At 40.5% G+C, this 19,815-nt stretch overlaps 1 pseudogene; it reads right to left on the bottom strand.

Annotated features, from left to right (window-relative positions):
- Positions 1 to 1,023: 1,023 nt before the first annotated feature.
- Positions 1,024 to 13,475, bottom strand: LOC129355880 (tyrosine-protein kinase-like otk; annotated as a pseudogene).
- Between the last annotated feature and the right edge of the window lie 6,340 nt (positions 13,476 to 19,815).

Below are 19,815 nucleotides of genomic sequence, written 5' to 3'. Positions count from 1 at the left end.
CCTGCTGACCTCTGAACCTGTTGGTTGACCTGCTGACCTCTGAACCTGTTGGTTGACCTGCTGACCTCTGAACCTGTTGGTTGACCTTCTGACCTCTGAACCTGTTGGTTGACCTGCTGACCTCTGAACCTGTTGGTTGACCTGCTGACCTCTGAACCTGTTGGTTGACCTGCTGACCTCTGAACCTGTTGGTTGACCTTCTGACCTCTGAACCTGTTGGTTGACCTGCTAACATCAGGTGATTCAACAATCTGCATTAAACCGAACTGAACCGAACGGCCCAGTTCGGTTCTTTATTTATTGTAATAAAGATCCAAACTGTGAATTTATCAGTTTATTGAACATGAAATGAAATGTTACTAATGACATGAAAACTCAGAGTCAGACTGAAGCAGCTTGAAGTAACAGCAACAGGATCAGACACTGAACCAGTGAAACCAGTGAAACCAGTGAAACCAGTGAAACAACGTTTTGGTTAAACTGGAGAAATGCTGCAATAAATAGCAGAAATATAATAAATGAAATGATTCAGATGCTTCAGGAGGAACATTTCACACAAACTGTTGAGTTTCTGATTACATATAATCCACATACAGTCATATTTAATAAGATGGAATAAATGTGCAGATGAAGTTTGTTTATCAGATTAAAAGGATATTTTGAAAATTCACATTTCTGCATTAAAAAGTTATTTATTGGTCAGATTAATATTCATCTTCAACGTTTCATCTGTTTTACTTTAAATTGATTTAAATGAACGTTTCAATAATATTCCAACTTATTGAATATTGGAACAAGTTTCTAGTTTTAGTTTCTCACTGAGATCCTGAAAAAATACAAGAAAAACATTTTAAATCCAGATAAAACGTCACAAACATCAGCAGATCCTGACACCCAAGGTTTGGACGGGTTCTGAAATGGTTCTTTAACGGTTCAGTAACGGTTCTTGCAGTGGTTCTGTAACGGCCCGGTTCGGTTCTGTAAAGGTTCTCCAAAGGTTCTGTAATGGCCCGATTTGGTTCTTTAACGGTTCAGTAACGGTTCTGTAACGGTTCTGTAACGGCCCGGTTCGGTTCTGGTGAAGGACAGAACCAGCTGGTACCAGTTTGGGTTTCCTCTGTTGGTGCCGATCCAAACAGTCAGTCTGTGGTTCTGGATGAAGGTTCTGGATCCATCATCCTTCAGGTCAGACTGGACTCACTGCTCAGCTGGTTGGTTCTGATCCGTTAAAGGCTGCTGAGCTGCAGGTGGTTCTCCAGAACTCTGGCTTGACTTTGGACTCGAACGTGAAGATTTTTTACGCCTCAAATAAACAACAACAGCAACAACAAAACCAACAAAACCACCTAAAGCTACCAAATGATAACTCAGCCAACCAGGTCCGTCTCTGTTCCGTCCATCAGCTCCACCTGCAGAACAGAACCAGAACAGAACCAGGTGTTATTGTGATGTTCAGGTAGAAATGGCTGCAGGTCATCATGTGACCTCAAACATGGTTAGAAACATCGTTATAAATGTTTCTAACGATGTAAAAACTGGACTTCCTGTTTCAATACGTCACCATGGCAACACAGTCCTGGTACAACCTGCAGCTTTTCTGACTGTCAGCCTGAAGATTGACTCGATTTATTTTATTCAACTTTATCATAGCAGAAAAATGAAGGTTATCATCAATAAGGTTCATTATTTCAACATTTTGTTTTTCTGATAAAGTTTATAAAATCTAGATTGATTTGCTATTATCATGTTCATCAATCAATATTCATTGATCAGGCAGCAGGACATCTATTAATAAATGGGATCAATAATAGTCATTGATCAGGCAGCAGGGCATCTATTAATAAATGGGATCAATAATAGCCATTGATCAGGCAGCAGGGCATCTATTAATAAATGGGATCAATAATAGCCATTGATCAGGCAGCAGGGCATCTATTAATAAATGGGATCAATAATAGTCATTGATCAGGCAGCAGGGCATCTATTAATAAATGGGATCAATAATAGTCATTGATCAGGCAGCAGGGCATCTATTAATAAATGGGATCAATAATAGCCATTGATAAGGCAGCAGGGCATCTATTAATAAATGGGATCAATAATAGTCATTGATCAGGCAGCAGGACATCTATTAATAAATGGGATCAATAATATTCATTGATCAGGCAGCAGGGCATCTATTAATAAATGGGATCATAATAGTCATTGATCAGGCAGCAGGGCATCTATTAATAAATGGGATCAATAATAGCCATTGATCAGGCAGCAGGGCATCTATTAATAAATGGGATCAATAATAGCCATTGATCAGGCAGCAGGGCATCTATTAATAAATGGGATCAATAATAGTCATTGATCAGGCAGCAGGGCATCTATTAATAAATGGGATCAATAATAGCCATTGATCAGGCAGCAGGGCATCTACTAATAAATGGGATCAATAATATTCATTGATGAGGCAGCAGGGCATCTATTAATAAATGGGATCAATAATAGTCATTGATAAGGCAGCAGGGCATCTATTAATAAATGGGATCAATAATAGTCATTGATCAGGCAGCAGGGCATCTATTAATAAATGGGATCAATAATAGTCATTGATCAGGCAGCAGGGCATCTATTAATAAATGGGATCAATAATAGTCATTGATCAGGCAGCAGGGCATCTATTAATAAATGGGATCAATAATAGTCATTGATAAGGCAGCAGGGCATCTATTAATAAATGGGATCAATAATAGTCATTGATCAGGCAGCAGGGCATCTATTAATAAATGGGATCAATAATAGTCATTGATCAGGCAGCAGGGCATCTATTAATAAATGGGATCAATAATAGTCATTGATCAGGCAGCAGGGCATCTATTAATAAATGGGATCAATAATAGTCATTGATCAGGCAGCAGGGCATCTATTAATAAATGGGATCAATAATAGTCATTGATCAGGCAGCAGGGCATCTATTAATAAATGGGATCAATAATAGCCATTGATCAGGCAGCAGGGCATCTATTAATAAATGGGATCAATAATAGTCATTGATCAGGCAGCAGGGCATCTATTAATAAATGGGATCAATAATAGTCATTGATCAGGCAGCAGGACATCTATTAATAAATGGGATCAATAATAGTCATTGATCAGGCAGCAGGACATCTATTAATAAATGGGATCAATAATAGTCATTGATCAGGCAGCAGGGCATCTATTAATAAATGGGATCAATAATAGTCATTGATGAGGCAGCAGGGCATCTATTAATAAATGGGATCAATAATAGTCATTGATAAGGCAGCAGGGCATCTATTAATAAATGGGATCAATAATAGTCATTGATCAGGCAGCAGGGCATCTATTAATAAATGGGATCAATAATAGTCATTGATCAGGCAGCAGGGCATCTATTAATAAATGGGATCAATAATAGCCATTGATAAGGCAGCAGGGCATCTATTAATAAATGGGATCAATAATAGTCATTGATCAGGCAGCAGGGCATCTATTAATAAATGGGATCAATAATAGTCATTGATCAGGCAGCAGGGCATCTATTAATAAATGGGATCAATAATAGCCATTGATCAGGCAGCAGGGCATCTATTAATAAATGGGATCAATAATAGTCATTGATCAGGCAGCAGGGCATCTATTAATAAATGGGATCAATAATAGTCATCAGGCAGCAGGGCATCTATTAATAAATGGGATCAATAATAGTCATTGATCAGGCAGCAGGGCATCTATTAATAAATGGGATCAATAATAGCCATTGATCAGGCAGCAGGGCATCTATTAATAAATGGGATCAATAATATTCATTGATGAGGCAGCAGGGCATCTATTAATAAATGGGATCAATAATAGCCATTGATCAGGCAGCAGGGCATCTATTAATAAATGGGATCAATAATAGCCATTGATCAGGCAGCAGGGCATCTATTAATAAATGGGATCAATAATAGTCATTGATCAGGCAGCAGAGCATCTATTAATAAATGGGATCAATAATAGTCATTGATCAGGCAGCAGAGCATCTATTAATAAATGGGATCAATAATAGTCATTGATCAGGCAGCAGGGCATCTATTAATAAATGGGATCAATAATAGTCATTGATCAGGCAGCAGGGCATCTGTTAATAAATGGGATCAATAATAGTCATTGATCAGGCAGCAGGGCATCTATTAATAAATGGGATCAATAATATTCATTGATCAGGCAGCAGGGCATCTAGTAATAAATGGGATCAATAATAGTCATTGATCAGGCAGCAGGGCATCTATTAATAAATGGGATCAATAATAGTCATTGATCAGGCAGCAGGACATCTATTAATAAATGGGATCAATAATAATGGATTAAATTGGTGAACTCTGTAACAAGAAGAGAGAAAATGGCTGAAAGAGGAGAAATTAGCTCTGAGGCTAAATAAAAACCAGCAGGTTCAACGACTGACTGCCAGGTTACATGCAGCTGGACTGAAAGCTGGGAAACAAGATGGCGGACGGCGCCGCCTGGTGACATCATCCATGAAAACTGGCGTGGGGTTAAACAGAGGTCAACGGACGCAGCTAAAGGTCATGCTGCCGTTAGCGTTAGCATCCAGGAGACGCAGCCTTGAGAGTCTCTTGGTGAAAAGTTTTCACCTGTTCAGGAATGAAAGAGTCGATGTTTCTGTTTATGACGCCGTCGGTTCATTGAGGGACGTTGAGGAACCTGCTGCAGCGCCACCTTCTGGCAGACAGAGGAGAGACAGCAGTGGGGAGACGTCAGTAATCTGATTACTGGTCTCTGCTGGTCCAGTGGTCCAGTACAGCTGGGAGTTTGTCTGCTGAAGGAGGACCGGCCACTTTATTGGGTTTGGTTTTGTCTGTCATGGCCGCCTCTCTGTTGACCTCAGTCACATGACCTCATGTCCAGGTCACCTGACCTTGTGGAGGCCGCAGTGCTAGCTGAGCTGTTAGCATGCTAACGTTGCTTCCCTTTGGTGGGTCAGTCAGGTTAATGTCAGGGTCTCTGTTGTTGTTGGCTTAAGGGTCTCAGTGATGTATCCTTACAGGACTGGAGTCACTGGATGATGGTCTTTGCTCACATCTGTTAGTTTAACAGAAGGTAAAATAATTTAATATGTTGATCAGAAAATATTTCAATGTCAGACTGAGTTGGGTGGATCTTCATGTTGGCTCTTTTAATGTAGCTCATAGATGTAACCAGGTGGTGTATTAGTTGAAAACAGTTTCATGAAGGCTGTAAATTCCCACCCATTTCAGGCCCTTGAATGCATCTACGCCCCGTTTCCCCTCATTCACATCCGGTTCACAGCATCATTGGGCTCGTTAGTGTATATCGGTACCGGGTGTTCCCGCCAAGCAACGAGTGTCAGGTCGGTTGTGTGCAGTTGGATCTCGGTTGGATGAGAGGGTTAGGGTTAGTTAGGGTTAGTTTGGATCACTCTGGGCAGTTTGGATCACTTTGGGCAGTTTGGATCACTCTGGGCAGTTTGGATCACCCTGGGCAGTTTGGATCACTCTGGGCAGTTTGGATCACTGTGGGCAGTTTGGATCACTTTGGGCAGTTTGGATCACCCTGGGCAGTTTGGATCAACCTGGGCAGTTTGGATCACTTTGGGCAGTTTGGATCTCTCTGGGCAGTTTGGATCACTCTGGGCAGTTTGGATCACTCTGGGCAGTTTGGATCACTCTGGGCAGTTTGGATCACTTTGGGCAGTTTGGCTCACTCTGGGCAGTTTGGATCACCCTGGGCAGTTTGGATCACTCTGGGCAGTTTGGATCACTTTGGGCAGTTTGGATCACTCTGGGCAGTTTGGATCACTCTGGGCAGTTTGGATCACTCTGGGCAGTTTGGATCACTCTGGGCAGTTTGGATCACTCTGGGCAGTTTGGATCACCCTGGGCAGTTTGGATCACTTTGGGCAGTTTGGATCACTCTGGGCAGTTTGGATCACTCTGGGCAGTTTGGATCACTCTGGGCAGTTTGGATCACCCTGGGCAGTTTGGATCACCCTGGGCAGTTTGGATCACTCTGGGCAGTTTGGATCACTCTGGGCAGTTGGATCTCTCTGGGCAGTTTGGATCACCCTGGGCAGTTTGGATCACTCTGGGCAGTTTGGATCACTCTGGGCAGTTTGGATCACTCTGGGCAGTTTGGATCACTCTGGGCAGTTTGGATCACCCTGGGCAGTTTGGATCACTCTGGGCAGTTTGGATCACTCTGGGCAGTTTGGATCACTCTGGGCAGTTTGGATCACTCTGGGCAGTTTGGATCTCTCTGGGCAGTTTGGATCACTCTGGGCAGTTTGGATCACTCTGGGCAGTTTGGATCACTCTGGGCAGTTTGGATCACTCTGGGCAGTTTGGATCACTCTGGGCAGTTTGGATCACTCTGGGCAGTTTGGATCACTTTGGGCAGTTTGGATCACTCTGGGCAGTTTGGATCATTCTGGGCAGTTTGGATCACTCTGGGCAGTTTGGATCACTCTGGGCAGTTTGGATCACTCTGGGCAGTTTGGATCACTCTAGGCAGTTTGGATCACTCTGGGCAGTTTGGATCACTCTGGGCAGTTTGGATCACTCTGGGCGTGATCCAAACAGCCCAGGGTTTGGATCATGGATATTTGTGCTGCTGGTTGGATGAATGGATTTTGATGTCACCTGTCGCTGGTTCTGTGACGTCGGATCGCTTTTTATATTGTTGCTACTAGTTTGTCTGACATCATTTCTAATTGTTTTTCACTGCAGCGTCTGAATGAACCCGTTTGGTACCAGTTTTTCATCTGACCTTATATGGCTTTATTATTCTCGGCAGACACTTTCTTGCTGTTCTTTGGGTATTATGGATTGCTACTGTTGCATATTATGCTCTCACCACATTCTTAGATGCTCTTGGTTAGTTGACTAATAGTTCGTCCTCTGGAGCTGGAGTTGTAGCTACAGAACCAGAACCATAGTTCAGATTTCTTTGTTTATTTTATGAATTAGCTCCTATAGAGAATCCAGATTAATCCTCCTATATAATGGCTGCACAGTGGAGCAGTGGGTAGCGCTGTTGCCTTGCAGCAAGACGGTCCTGAGTTCGATTCCCGGCCCGGGGTCTTTCTGCATGGAGTTTGCATGTTCTGCCTGTGCCTGATGTTTTTCTCTCTGGTTCTCCAGCTTCCTCCCACCAGGCACGTGCAGAGGGTGGGGCGAAGGGGGCTTGAACCTCTAGTGTTAAAGGAAGATTCGGCCCAGAAGATTTAAAGTTCACAAAATAAACACCAGAGAAAATACTGTAGCAATAATCAGAACCGCAGCATAAAGCCAAACATGCCACAATTAAATGAACCAAAATGTCCCCAAAATGTCTGGAGCCCACTGAAGGGCCCCTGAATGTCTGGAGGCCCCTGAATGTCTGGGGCCCCTGAAGGGCCCCTGCCAGCAGCTACTGAGTTTTCTTTGCCTTGATATCTCAGACTTATATTTGTAGGTCTCAGAGTAAATAGAGTGAAACCCCTTTGAGCTTTTTTTATCTATAAATCATCTGCAGCCAAGCAGTTTTAGTTGTTAAATAGTTATTAGATATTGTTAGGGCTTAATCAGTAAAATGGCAGCAAATTTCATAACTTCATAACCTTTGACCTTCTCTCCGATGGTCAGATTAACAGCTACTCATTCGTCCCGCTTTGTCAGCAGCAGAAACAGCAACAATATACTAATATATAGACTATATTTGCTTTGCATTGTCACAGACAATGTATCAATGCCATTGATACATTATGAACCAATTAGATTATTGATCAATGTGTGTTGTTGCTGTGTTGTTGTTCGGTGTTTTTGTTCAATGTCCCCTTTTTTAAATTTGAGCCCCTGGCCCTCCAAAGGTCTCTGCACGGCCCTGCCTCCCACAGTCCAGAATATTTTGCATTGTTTCAAAATGCTTCACGCAGCATTGAGGATTAAAAAGAATTTCTAAGGTGATTATTTTTACATCTTTCATGCTGCTGCTAATTCATATGTGCTGCTGAATTGGACAGAGCTATTTGTGATGTATTGTGCACAGAAATCGATTCCACTGCAAGACAAGCAGACATCACAAAAATATGAGTAGCGCCATCATTATTATCAGATTTATCAATTAAATGTGATTTAAAATAAACTGATACAAATCTATAAACATTTTGGTTTCTGTTAGTTCTCTCAAAATGCAAGAAACGGCAAATTTATTTTATATTGGTCAATCATTTGATTTGAACTATAAATTAAACTACAAAATGAACAGTTGCATCATGGGTAATGTAGTGCTAAATGAACAGATGGACTTTTAACAACTACAACACTGTAATCAATTACCATGGTGATATATTTAAGTTAATATTTATTTCTGCAGCAGAAAGTCAGAATGTTTTCCAAGCAGAGAGTTTATCTCTCAGACGTCTCACTGCTGAAATCTGAACATCGACTCACCTGGAGGATGAAGAACATGCAGGTTGATGATGATGATGGTCTCCATCCAGCTGTTTGTCGGGACGATTCGACACTCGTATGCTCCTCTGTCATCAGTCGTCACGTTCCTCAGAACCAGAGACACGTTTCCGTCCTTCATCCGTCTGTCCTGCAGATCCACTCGGTCCTTAAACATCACATGCTGGTTTTCTGTGTTAATCTTCTTATTTCTGAACAGAAGAACATATTCTGATCCCAGATCAGATCTGCTCCACTCTACAGCAATAACAGGTTTATGATCAGGAGATCTGCAGGGCAGAAATGTGTCCTGTCCAGCTTCAGCTGTGATGTTTGTCTGATCTGCAAGAGAGGAAACACAGCAGAGGTTAAAGGTCATTTATTGACTTATCAAAGGAACCTAAAGAGTTTCTGCCGTTAACATCAGAACATTGATGCTACAAAGACCATAAAATGAAGGTCTTCATTTATCCACACAGAGCAGAAAGGACTACATATCCCAGAATGCTGTGAGAGTGATAGCTGACAGGACCAGGAAGAAACTACTGAATTGTTTTACTGTTGTAGACAAAACATGTTTTACATGAAGCAGCACTAGACTGTGATCAACACATTAAAATGATCAATAAAAAGCAGAAACACACTAGAAACAATCCCATGTTCAGCCTGTTGAATCTGTTTCTGCGCCCGTCCGCCAGGCGATGCGCATCAATACGTTCGGCGGCGCTGCCCAACGACGCACAAAAGATCTGGAGCCAATCAGCTGACAAAGCGAGGAGATATAGCTGATGGATTAACCTAGGGGCGCAGTGGAGTCAAATTACATGTTAATCTTGTTGGGCTCTTTAGAGGTCAACAAAGGTCATTCATATCCAGTTTGGTGCCAGTCGGATGATCCACGTGTCATTAGAGTCGATCGTATGCAGATGGCGAAGAACTGCAGTTCATCATTTCTACACCCCAATGCAGTTCAGTCAGCAGCCAGAATTCATAGAGTTCATCATGTTATCATTGTAAGTCAGTTTACACATAATGAAACCCATAAAAATGATAGAATATCAGTGAAACACAGCAGAAAAAACAGGTGACAGCCTGTTAAAAGTGGGCGGGGCTAAGATGATGTCATCAAGTGACCATGTAATTATCATCAGGACTGTTCTGTAGAGAGACATAGGAAGTCTGGTGCAGCTGTGATCTTTGGAAGTTATTTAATGTTGATGTTTCATGGTGAATAGTCAAAGTTTGACACTAAGCCACGCCCACATGCTTTGATGTAGGAGAAATCCTTTGATATCTCTTAAAGGTCAAATTCCTGATTCTCACAGGAGGATCAGTGTTTGATTCTTCACACACTGAGAACCATCAGAGTGCTGAGTGGTTCTGAAGTAATCTGAAACCTGGGAGTTTAATCAGAAAGAAAACATGATGGTTTGATCCAAAATGGCCGACTTCCTGTCATACTTGCACGATGACAATAATTATAAATTCTGAGCGTCTTGGGGAGCTCTACAAGTGGATCAAATGTCATGTCTCTATGAAACACATCATAGCAGAGGGTCTTTTGGAAATTGCTAGGTGGCGCCGTTGAGCCATTTGATTCTTTCTTGCAATTTTTGTAACAACATAAATGTCACAAAGGCTTGATGCAGCCACCAAGTTTGGTACTGAATATGATAAAGCCCCTATCATAGGGGACAGAATGATAATAACTGATGATTTCAACAGGCCTGTGCAGCGCTTTGCTGCTCAGGTCTAATTATTGTTCACTGAAGGACCAAACAGCATGTGGAGAGCAAAGGGCTAGCTCCGGCCCTGCAGGAGGAACCAGAACCAGAACCAGAACCAGAGCCAGACCGTCTGGGTCTCAGACGGTTCTGCTGCTGGTATCACTGGATGTGATGGCCCGAACCGGTACCGTAATCAATAACCATGATCACCATGTGAACACGAGGACAGCATCACTGTAACTATCGCTGGATCTAAAAATCTTTCAATCTTAGTTTTTCCTCCAGAAACTCGCCTGCAGCTGCAGATGAGATGATGATGATGATGATGATGAAGTTCAGGGCTGAAAACAATGAAGTTTCTGGTCGAGGATCCATTTCCGGGTTCCGTAGTTTCATCTATTTCTCTGATCGCCACATTATATAGAAACACTAACACAGCAGCGGATTCACTTTAAACATTAAACCTGATTAGATTTGCTGATATTCGGCCAATAATCAATAAAATACCAAATATTCACAAACAGCGATGATCCACGAGCTGCGAGTGAAAACAGGAAGAAGGAGGAGCAGAAGATGATGAGAAGAACGTTCATCTGAGGGAACCGAGCCTCTCGGATCACTGACCCGCTTCCGGATCCGTTCACCGGATCACTGGGTCAGAGCAGCGCCTCCTCCAGGACAAGCTGGGAACTGCTCTGTTCCTGCTGTGACATGTTGCAGCAGCGAGTCGCTCTGGTTTCTACACACACTGATCATTTCACTCAGTTAAAATAAAACGCATCATAAGAAGTGATATTTACTTTGCATTGAAGTCAATATTATTATGTATTATCTAGTTATATTGTGTCATTTATAGCACAATCAAGTCACTATGTTATCTTCACTTCTGATCAATTATAACTTAAAATAGATTTAATTTAACTCCTAGAAACTGGGCCTCTGTCTCTTTAAGACCTCCTGCTCCCTCTGAAGCTCCGCCTTCAGGAAGTCGTCCCAACATGGCTCCTCCAAACTCTGCAGTTTGCATCAAATGCAGCATTTAGTTTGTAACTCGACTCCCTGATGTTCTGATCCGTGGATCAGCCTGGACAGATCCGGGCCCAGCATGAAAACATTCATACATTCAACATGACGGCTCTTATCATAGCGGCTGAGAGTAGAGGTCAAGGGTCAATACATGGTCGGTACAGAAAGACATTGTGATAAAGCAGCCAGTCATCTGAGACTGGAAACCAGTAAAACCAATCTCTGCTTTCCTGGACTCATCAGAACCAGAATAATGATAGAAACATGGATCCTGGTGCAGCTGCAGCTCAACAGTCTGAACTCTGACCCTTCATAGTAAATCCATCAATACAGCAACTCTGGAGGCCATTTGCACCAAAACCTCCAGCAAACCTGGAAAATACCAAACAGTTGATCTGTTCAGCCCAATAATCACATGATCATCAATAGTGACCCCTCAGACCTGGGGTCACTATCAGACACTGTCTCTACAGCTGTAAGCTAACATCTGATCTACTGCAAAGGCATGAAAACGTCATTCGGTCTGGAGAAACGATGCTGTTTCTGGAGAAACGATGCTGGATGGAGACAAACACAGAGCAGGTGATTCACTCAGAGGACAGCAGAGGACAGAAACTGAACTATGCAGGCAGATGGAGACACAAAGAGACAACAAGGACAGCAAAGAAACACCTGCAGCCAGTAAGGAAGGTCCACAACACATCATGGTCAGCAATGCATTGTGGGTAATCAGATACCTTGAGATTCAGACATATCCTGTGGGTTTGGGATCATGGATGTTGCAGTGCTAGCTGAGCTGTTAGCATGCTAACGGTGTTGTGATTAAAGCCTTGCTGAGGTTCATCTCTAATGTCAGGCTCTCCTTGACTCTCTGTCACTAAATCAGTCCTGGCTGGACTGACGGGGCCTTCAGGGCCACATGATGCATCAACACAAACATGATGAAACATCGACTCACCTGGAGGAGGAAGAACATGCAGGTTGATGATGATGATGGTCTCCATCCAGCTGTTTGTCTGAATGATTCGACACTCGTATGCTCCTCTGTCATCAGTCGCCACGTTCCTCAGAACCAGAGACACGTTTCCGTCCTTCATCCGTCTGTCCTGCAGATCCACTCGGTCCTTAAACATCACATGCTGGTTTTCTAGATCAAGCTGATCATTTCTGAACAGAAGAACATATTCTGATCCCAGATCAGGTCTAACCCACTGTACAGCAATAACAGGTTTATGATCAGGAGATCTGCAGGGCAGAAATGTGTCCTGTCCAGCTTCAGCTGTGATGTTTGTCTGATCTGCAAGAGAGGAAACAGAGCAGAGGTTAAAGGTCATTTATTATTTACATATGCAGCCTTTTACATAAGAGTAGAGATGTTTTAAAGACGTCACATTATGATACGGACATGTTGGATACTGCAATAATAATAAACATGACAAAATAATTATTAGTTCTTTTAGGTAACTGCATGACTCAGCAGTTATCATCCCACAAACACAAATTCTCTAAAATTTAATATACTAAATTATATTTACATACAGACCATGTGACTTAATGAAGCAAAATTCACAAATAAATTCTGTATCATTGCAGGTTTCAGGGCGAGGGGCCCCAACATGCATTTGGGCTCAGGGAACAGAAAGATGTAGCCACGGCCCTGGAAGACAGGATCCATGAAAACCAGACAATCTTCGTCCTAAACAGACATAATTCAGATTCTGATCATGATCCAGATTAACGTCGTGTTTTGACCAAAACGTTTCCTGGTTCTGAAAACCAACGAACCGGATCACTGACTGAACAAAGAGATCAGAAAACATTCTGTCAGAATCACTGAAATGAAATCATTCCTGCAGAAACTCGCCTGGAGAAATGGCTGAGATGTCGATCATCACCAAAGTCAATAGAAATGGAGAACAAGGTAAAGAATTCATTTCCTGGTTTCTCTGGCCGACAGTTTTATGTTCGCTGCTTCTTTACCAGAAAATGTCTTAAAATAACAGCAAAACACAACAAGTCCAACTGGAAACACTAAACTTCACTGCATTTACTGTTTGCTGGGCTTAAATCGCCAATATCTTCTGTTCCGATCAATAATCCATGTGAGTCTCCACAGAGTGCGGAAGTCCAGACTGAGGGAAGTTCGGCTCCTTTCAGAGAGCCGGCTCTCGTGGCTCGGCTCTCTGAAAGGAGCCGAATCTTTGGTTCTTGACTCGTTATCATCTGTTACGTCTTATTTTAGTGCAACTTGGCAGATATGAATGTTTTTATGTTAAAAGATCCTTTTGCATTCAGACTTTATGAAAAGCTCTAAACTTTACTAATTAATGCATTTTATTGTTACAGAGGAAAACTTTCTGATATTTGTGTCATATTTCAATCAAACTTTAGTTTTTATTCAACACAAACAAATGACCAAAACATGAACAAATGGAGCAGCAGAACCAGAACAGAACCAGAACCGGTCTCAGTTTCCTTCTGTTCTGCTGTTTTCATGTCTTTAAGCTGCTGCTTCTCTCCTGCAGCTTCATTTCCAGACGGATTTGGACTCTGGCTCTTTAAGAACATGTTGCTCTGTCTGAAACTCCGCCTTCAGGAAGTCATCACAGTGACATCATCGCTTCTCTCTCAGCAGTTGTTTGCTAATTGCTGCTGGCTAGTCTGAAGGAGCAAAGTGCCAAAGTCTCGGGGGGGGGGGCTAGAAGCGTTTTGCACAGCTGAATGGTTGTCATGGAGATGAAAACATTTCTCAACCATTAAGGAAGGAATTGAGGCAAAACATCAGAAACATATATATATATATATATATATATATATATATATATATATATATATATATATATATATATATATATATATATATATATATATATATATATATATATATATATATATATATATATATATATATATATATATATATATATATATATATATATACAACATAATAATGTCATAACGTTCAAACAGTTGATTTTACTGAATTCAACCCGTTCTGTTCAGTGAGCAAAACAAACCTGGGAGTTCAACTGCTTACGGACCCACGAGGTTCTGGTCTCTAATCTGAGGTTCTGGTCTCTAATCTGAGGTTCTGGTCTCTAATCTGAGGTTCTGGTCTCTAATCTGAGGTTCTGGTCTCTAATCTGAGGTTCTGGTCTCTAATCTGAGTCTTGCAGCTTCTGGTGGCCTTGAAAGACAAAACCCAATAATTGACACAATGGACTGATGTCTCGTCTGAAAGGGACTTTTTGTCTCCAGCTGTTTGTAAATCAGACGTCGTTTCCTCTCATCCTGTCCACTGATTGAGGGAACAGATGGATTTTCCACTTGCTGCCTCTCAGTTATAATGATTTGATCCCAGATCCTCACATGTGATCCTCCATGAGGTTGCCAGGCAACCAACCAAAACAAAGCTCATCATTTTGACAGCAAACCAAAAGTTTCTCAACATTTTCCTACATTTTCACTAAATGTATATTTTTGCATATGATAACTTCTGTGTAAAATATTAATAAATGTCAACAAGAATGTTTGGTTCAACCTTTAGTGTAGAAACTGTTGAACATTTTATCTTTCATGGCCAGATGTCAGATTGATAAAGTGTCTGAATTATAGTTTATCTCCTTCACATTTTTACATTACAGTTTGAAAGATTGAGCCAAATATAAACAATATGATTCCATATAATAATGTGATTTCTGCTGTAAACATGAGACTGTCTGAACACATCATAGAAAATAAAAAACAGCAACTATTCAGTATTATATACTCAATATTTGCTGATATTATTGTTGCAATATCAGCACCGCCCACTAGGGGGCACCACAGCATCTCCCTCCTGCATCCTGTCATATTTAGTGGTTTGGACCCAAAAGCAAAGAAACCGAGGCAACAAATGGATTTTGAGGATTTAATGAAAAAGTGACAGAAACACAGAAAGTCAAACAAAAATAATCCTGACAAAAGAATCCAGATGATACAAAACGATGCAGAAGAAGAAACAAGGAACCAGCAGGGAGTGACTGAGAAAGAGAGACTAAGTACTGGGAGACTGAATGGAAACCAGTTAGCTGGTTACAGGTGTGAGGAGAGAGAGAGAGAGGCACAGTGGGCGAGAGAGAGAGCAGTAAAGCTATGAAACATAATAAAACTAAAGTAACTAGAATCACTGATAAGAACTGAACAGAAACAGGAACAAGCCTGATGGAACCAAAATGAAACACTGAGAATAATAAAGAAACCAGGATCACATTAAACTGCAGAAATGTCCAATCCTGTCCTCAGGGTCCAATCCTGTCCTCCAGCTCCAATCCTGTCCTCCAGATCCAATCCTGTCCTCAAGGTCCAATCCTGTCCTCAGGGTCCAATCCTGTCCTCAAGGTCCAATCCTGTCCTCAGGGTCCCATCCTGTCCTCAAGGTCCAATCCTGTCCTCAGGGTCCAATCCTGTCCTCAAGGTCCAATCCTGTCCTCAGGGTCCCATCCTGTCCTCAAGGTCCCATCCTGTCCTCAAGGTCCAATCCTGTCCTCAAGGTCCAATCCTGTCCTCAGGGTCCCATCCTGTCCTCAAGGTCCAATCCTGTCCTCAAGGTCCAATCCTGTCCTCCAGGTGTCCTGCAGCCCTTCAACGTCTCCCTGCTGCAACTCGCTGCAGTCACATCTGAATCACCTGCTGACTGCAGTCCAGTTCTGCAGAGTTCTGCTACTGACCTCATTATTGACTCAGGTGAGTTGAAGTCTCTATACCAGGTGCAGCCCCAGCAGCATTTAACCCCCCAGACCAGGATTTACCCCTCAGGTCAGGATTTACCCCCCGTCCTGATACTTGCTCTCTATTTCCTGACTCTCTACATCCATGATAATGTCTCTCTGGTCTCTCTGTTCCTCTTGCCAAATGTTTCCCAAGTTACTTGATAAGAAAGAAACTTTGATTCATTTATTTTATTTAACTTTATTTATCCAGGTTGTTTCAGAGACCAGTTTAACTGTCAGGTATTTGAAACGTATTTATTGTCCTGAAATGTAAGCAGTCCTGGTGCTGCTGGTGGTTGAGAGCTGAGTTAATGTGAGTGGATCCGGTGAAGCTTTGTCTGCTGCTCTGGGCCCTTGATGTGGAGGAAGGAGGCGGGTTCAGCTCAGTAAAAGCAGCTGAACAGAAGCTTCACATCAGTCAGAGCTACGATGAGACCAACATCTCTACCAGCTTCACTCTGTGAGTACAAACACTTTATGGCCCGTTTGGGTCACAGTTCTGCTGCCCGTCATGGTTCTAATGGGTTATTTAGAGTCCATTCAGAAATCAGAACATTAAAGAATATTAGTACATTTATAAATGTATAGATTTTTTGTTTGATATTCAAGTTTCTCAGATTAAATTTGTTTCAGATTTTGATCTAAAAATGTTTATTCCTCTTTAGTTGTGACCTTGTTGGTGTTCTGCACAGTGGATGAAGGTTCGTTATATTAATGTCACCTTGAAACGTTACAGAATGCAAAACTAAATGTTTCAGAAAGAAATGAAACAAATTAAACAATTTAATACAATTCTTTAATTTCACTTACACTTTATTCAACAGTTTAAAAACTGATATGATTATTCTATTTTCCATTCTTTCCAGTTCTCCACTGTGAGTCCCAGCAGATCCCAGTTCTTTAGAGGAGAATCAGTGACTCTGATCTGTGAGGATGGAAACAGATCAGCTGGATGGACAGTGAGGAGAAACACAAGCAGAGGAACCAGGACTCAATGTGGAGATAAATGGGGAGAAGCTGATGGTTCTACCTGTGACATCACCTTGTACCCATCAGACACTGGTCTGTACTGGTGTGAGTCTAGATCCTCCAGCAGCAGCAGCAGCAGCAGCAGCAGCAGCAGCTGCAGCATCCAGCTCTCTGTCTCTGGTAAGATCAGACTGTGGAGTTAGTGTTGCTGTGTGGAAATGGATGAAATGCTGTAGTTTGTCTCTGTGTTGAAAGGATCAGTGATCCTGCAGAGTCCTGTCCTCCCTGTGATGGAGGGAGATGACGTCACTCTGAGCTGCAGAGCAAGGAATCCAACCCACAACCTCCCAGCTGCTTTCTATAAAGATGGCTCCTTCATTGGTGATGGATCAGCAGGCAGCATGACCCTCCTCCATGTTTCCAGCTCTGATGAAGGCCTCTATAAATGTAGCATCAGCAGTTCTGGAGAGTCTCCATCCAGCAGGGTCTCTGTCAAAGGTCAGAGGTCAGGGAGGTTCAATAAATCCTGAACTTTAAGGTTAACATGAATTTATAACTTATTAAAATTTTATTTTAGAGAAACCATCGACCACATCGTCTCCATCAACTCCTCCTCCATCATCATCATCTTCCTCTTCATCTTCCTCCCAGTTTCTCCTCTATGGTCTCTTGTCTCTATCAGCTGCTGTTCTGGTTCTACTGGTTCTACTGGTTCTACTGGTCAAACGTCACATTAACAGGAAATCTAAAGGTGAGATCAATGTCACTTATTTTAGTTTTTATTTTCAAGTTTATATTTACAAAAGTTCAACATGTTTTTATTCAGCTGATCATTTTTTAACTAAATATCAATTTATTTAATTTTCCCAGATAATGATGCAGATGGAGATGAAATCATAATTTACAGTGATGTTCAAATATTACAGAGGAAACAACAGAAACAACCAAATGAAGGTAAAACTGTTTTCTTGTCTTTGTTAGTTTTTTGGTTCAATGTTGTTCTGATAGAAACTAAATAAACTAAATAACAGAAACTTCCTCAGGTTTTATTCAGATATTATTGATTATAGCTAATATAATCAATAAGTATTATATTATATTGACTATAACTAATAATCTGTGTGTTTTAAACATACATGAAACAAATGAATAGTTTTACTATTTAAACTATTTAGAACATAAAAATATAATTGAATGATTTTAATATTTTGAATGAACTTGTCTGAATATCAATAAACCTATTTATCAATTTAACTCTATATCATAATAATCTATTATATTAAATTATGTTTCTGTTCTGATTGGATTCAGTTTCCAGATTGTTGGGATGTTTAGTGATGCTGCTGGTTCTGTTTTTAATGTACAGATTATTTATATTTATATTATATTCATATTCATATTCATGCTTGTATTTATGTCTATCTTTATATTCACATTGATATTCATATTGATATTTATATTCATGTTTGCTCAGTAAAGTCTCTGTTTGTTGCGCCGCCTGCAGCAGTCTGTGGTTTTTCTGCTAACTGGCTCTAAAACCTCTGAGGTCGTCCAGTTTCCTGTTTCTGTGTTTCAGCTGAAGGTTCTCATGTCGTCGCTCTGAATAGATTCACCTGAGCAAAGATTAACTAGAACTAGTCACTGAATCTGGTTAACAGTTTATAAAGTTAACTAGTCATTGAATCTTGCTTAATGTTAACAGTTTATAGAGTTAACTAGTCACTGAACCTGGTTTAATGTTAGCAGTTTATAAAGTTAACTAGTTACTGAAACTGGTTTAATGTTAACATTTTATAAAGTTAACTAGTCACTAATACGGGTATAACAGTTTATAAAGTTAACTAGTTACTGAAACTGTTTAATGTTAACATTTTATAAAGTTAACTAGTTACTGAAACTGGTTTAATGTTAACAGTTTATAAAGTTTACTAGTCACTAATACGGGTATAACAGTTTATAAAGTTAACTAGTCACTGAACCTGGTTTAATGTTAACAGTTTATAAAGTTAACTAGTTACTGAACCTGGTTCAATGTTAACAGTTTATAAAGTTAACTAGTCACTGAACCTGGTTTAATGTTAGCAGTTTATAAAGTTAACTAGTTACTGAAACTGGTTTAATGTTAACATTTTATAAAGTTAACTAGTCACTGAACCTGGTTTAATGTTAACAGTTTATAAAGTTAACTAGTTACTGAAACTGGTTTAATGTTAACAGTTTATAAAGTTTACTAGTCACTAATACGGGTAAACAGTTTATAAAGTTAACTAGTTACTGAACCTGGTTTAATGTTAACAGTTTATAAAGTTAACTAGTTACTGAACCTGGTTTAATGTTAACAGTTTATAAAGTTAACTAGTTACTGAACCTGGTTTAATGTTAACAGTTTATAAAGTTAACTAGTCACTGAACCTGGTTTAATTTTAACAGTTTGTAAGGTTAACTAGTCACTGAACCTGGTTTAATGTTAACAGTTTATAAAGTTAACTAGTTACTGAACCTGGTTTAATGTTAACAGTTTATAAAGTTAACTAGTCACTGAACCTGGTTTAATGTTAACAGTTTATAAAGTTAACTAGTCACTGAACCTGGTTTAATGTTAACAGTTTATAAAGTCAACTAGTCACTGAACCTGGTTTAATGTTAACAGTTTATAAAGTCAACTAGTTACTGAACCTGGTTTCACAGTTCATAAAGTTAACTAGTCACTGAACCTGGTTTAATGTTAGCAGTTTATAAAGTTAACTAGTTACTGAAACTGGTTTAATGTTAACATTTTATAAAGTTAACTAGTCACTAATACGGGTATAACAGTTTATAAAGTTAACTAGTTACTGAAACTGTTTAATGTTAACATTTTATAAAGTTAACTAGTTACTGAAA

The sequence above is a fragment of the Poeciliopsis prolifica genome, unplaced genomic scaffold (genome assembly GCF_027474105.1).
Source record: "Poeciliopsis prolifica strain line A6 unplaced genomic scaffold, Auburn_PproV2 SCAFFOLD149, whole genome shotgun sequence".
NCBI lineage: Eukaryota > Metazoa > Chordata > Actinopteri > Cyprinodontiformes > Poeciliidae > Poeciliopsis > Poeciliopsis prolifica.
The sequence above is the reverse complement of the archived record's forward strand: the minus strand, read 5'-3'. Positions and strand labels throughout refer to the sequence as shown.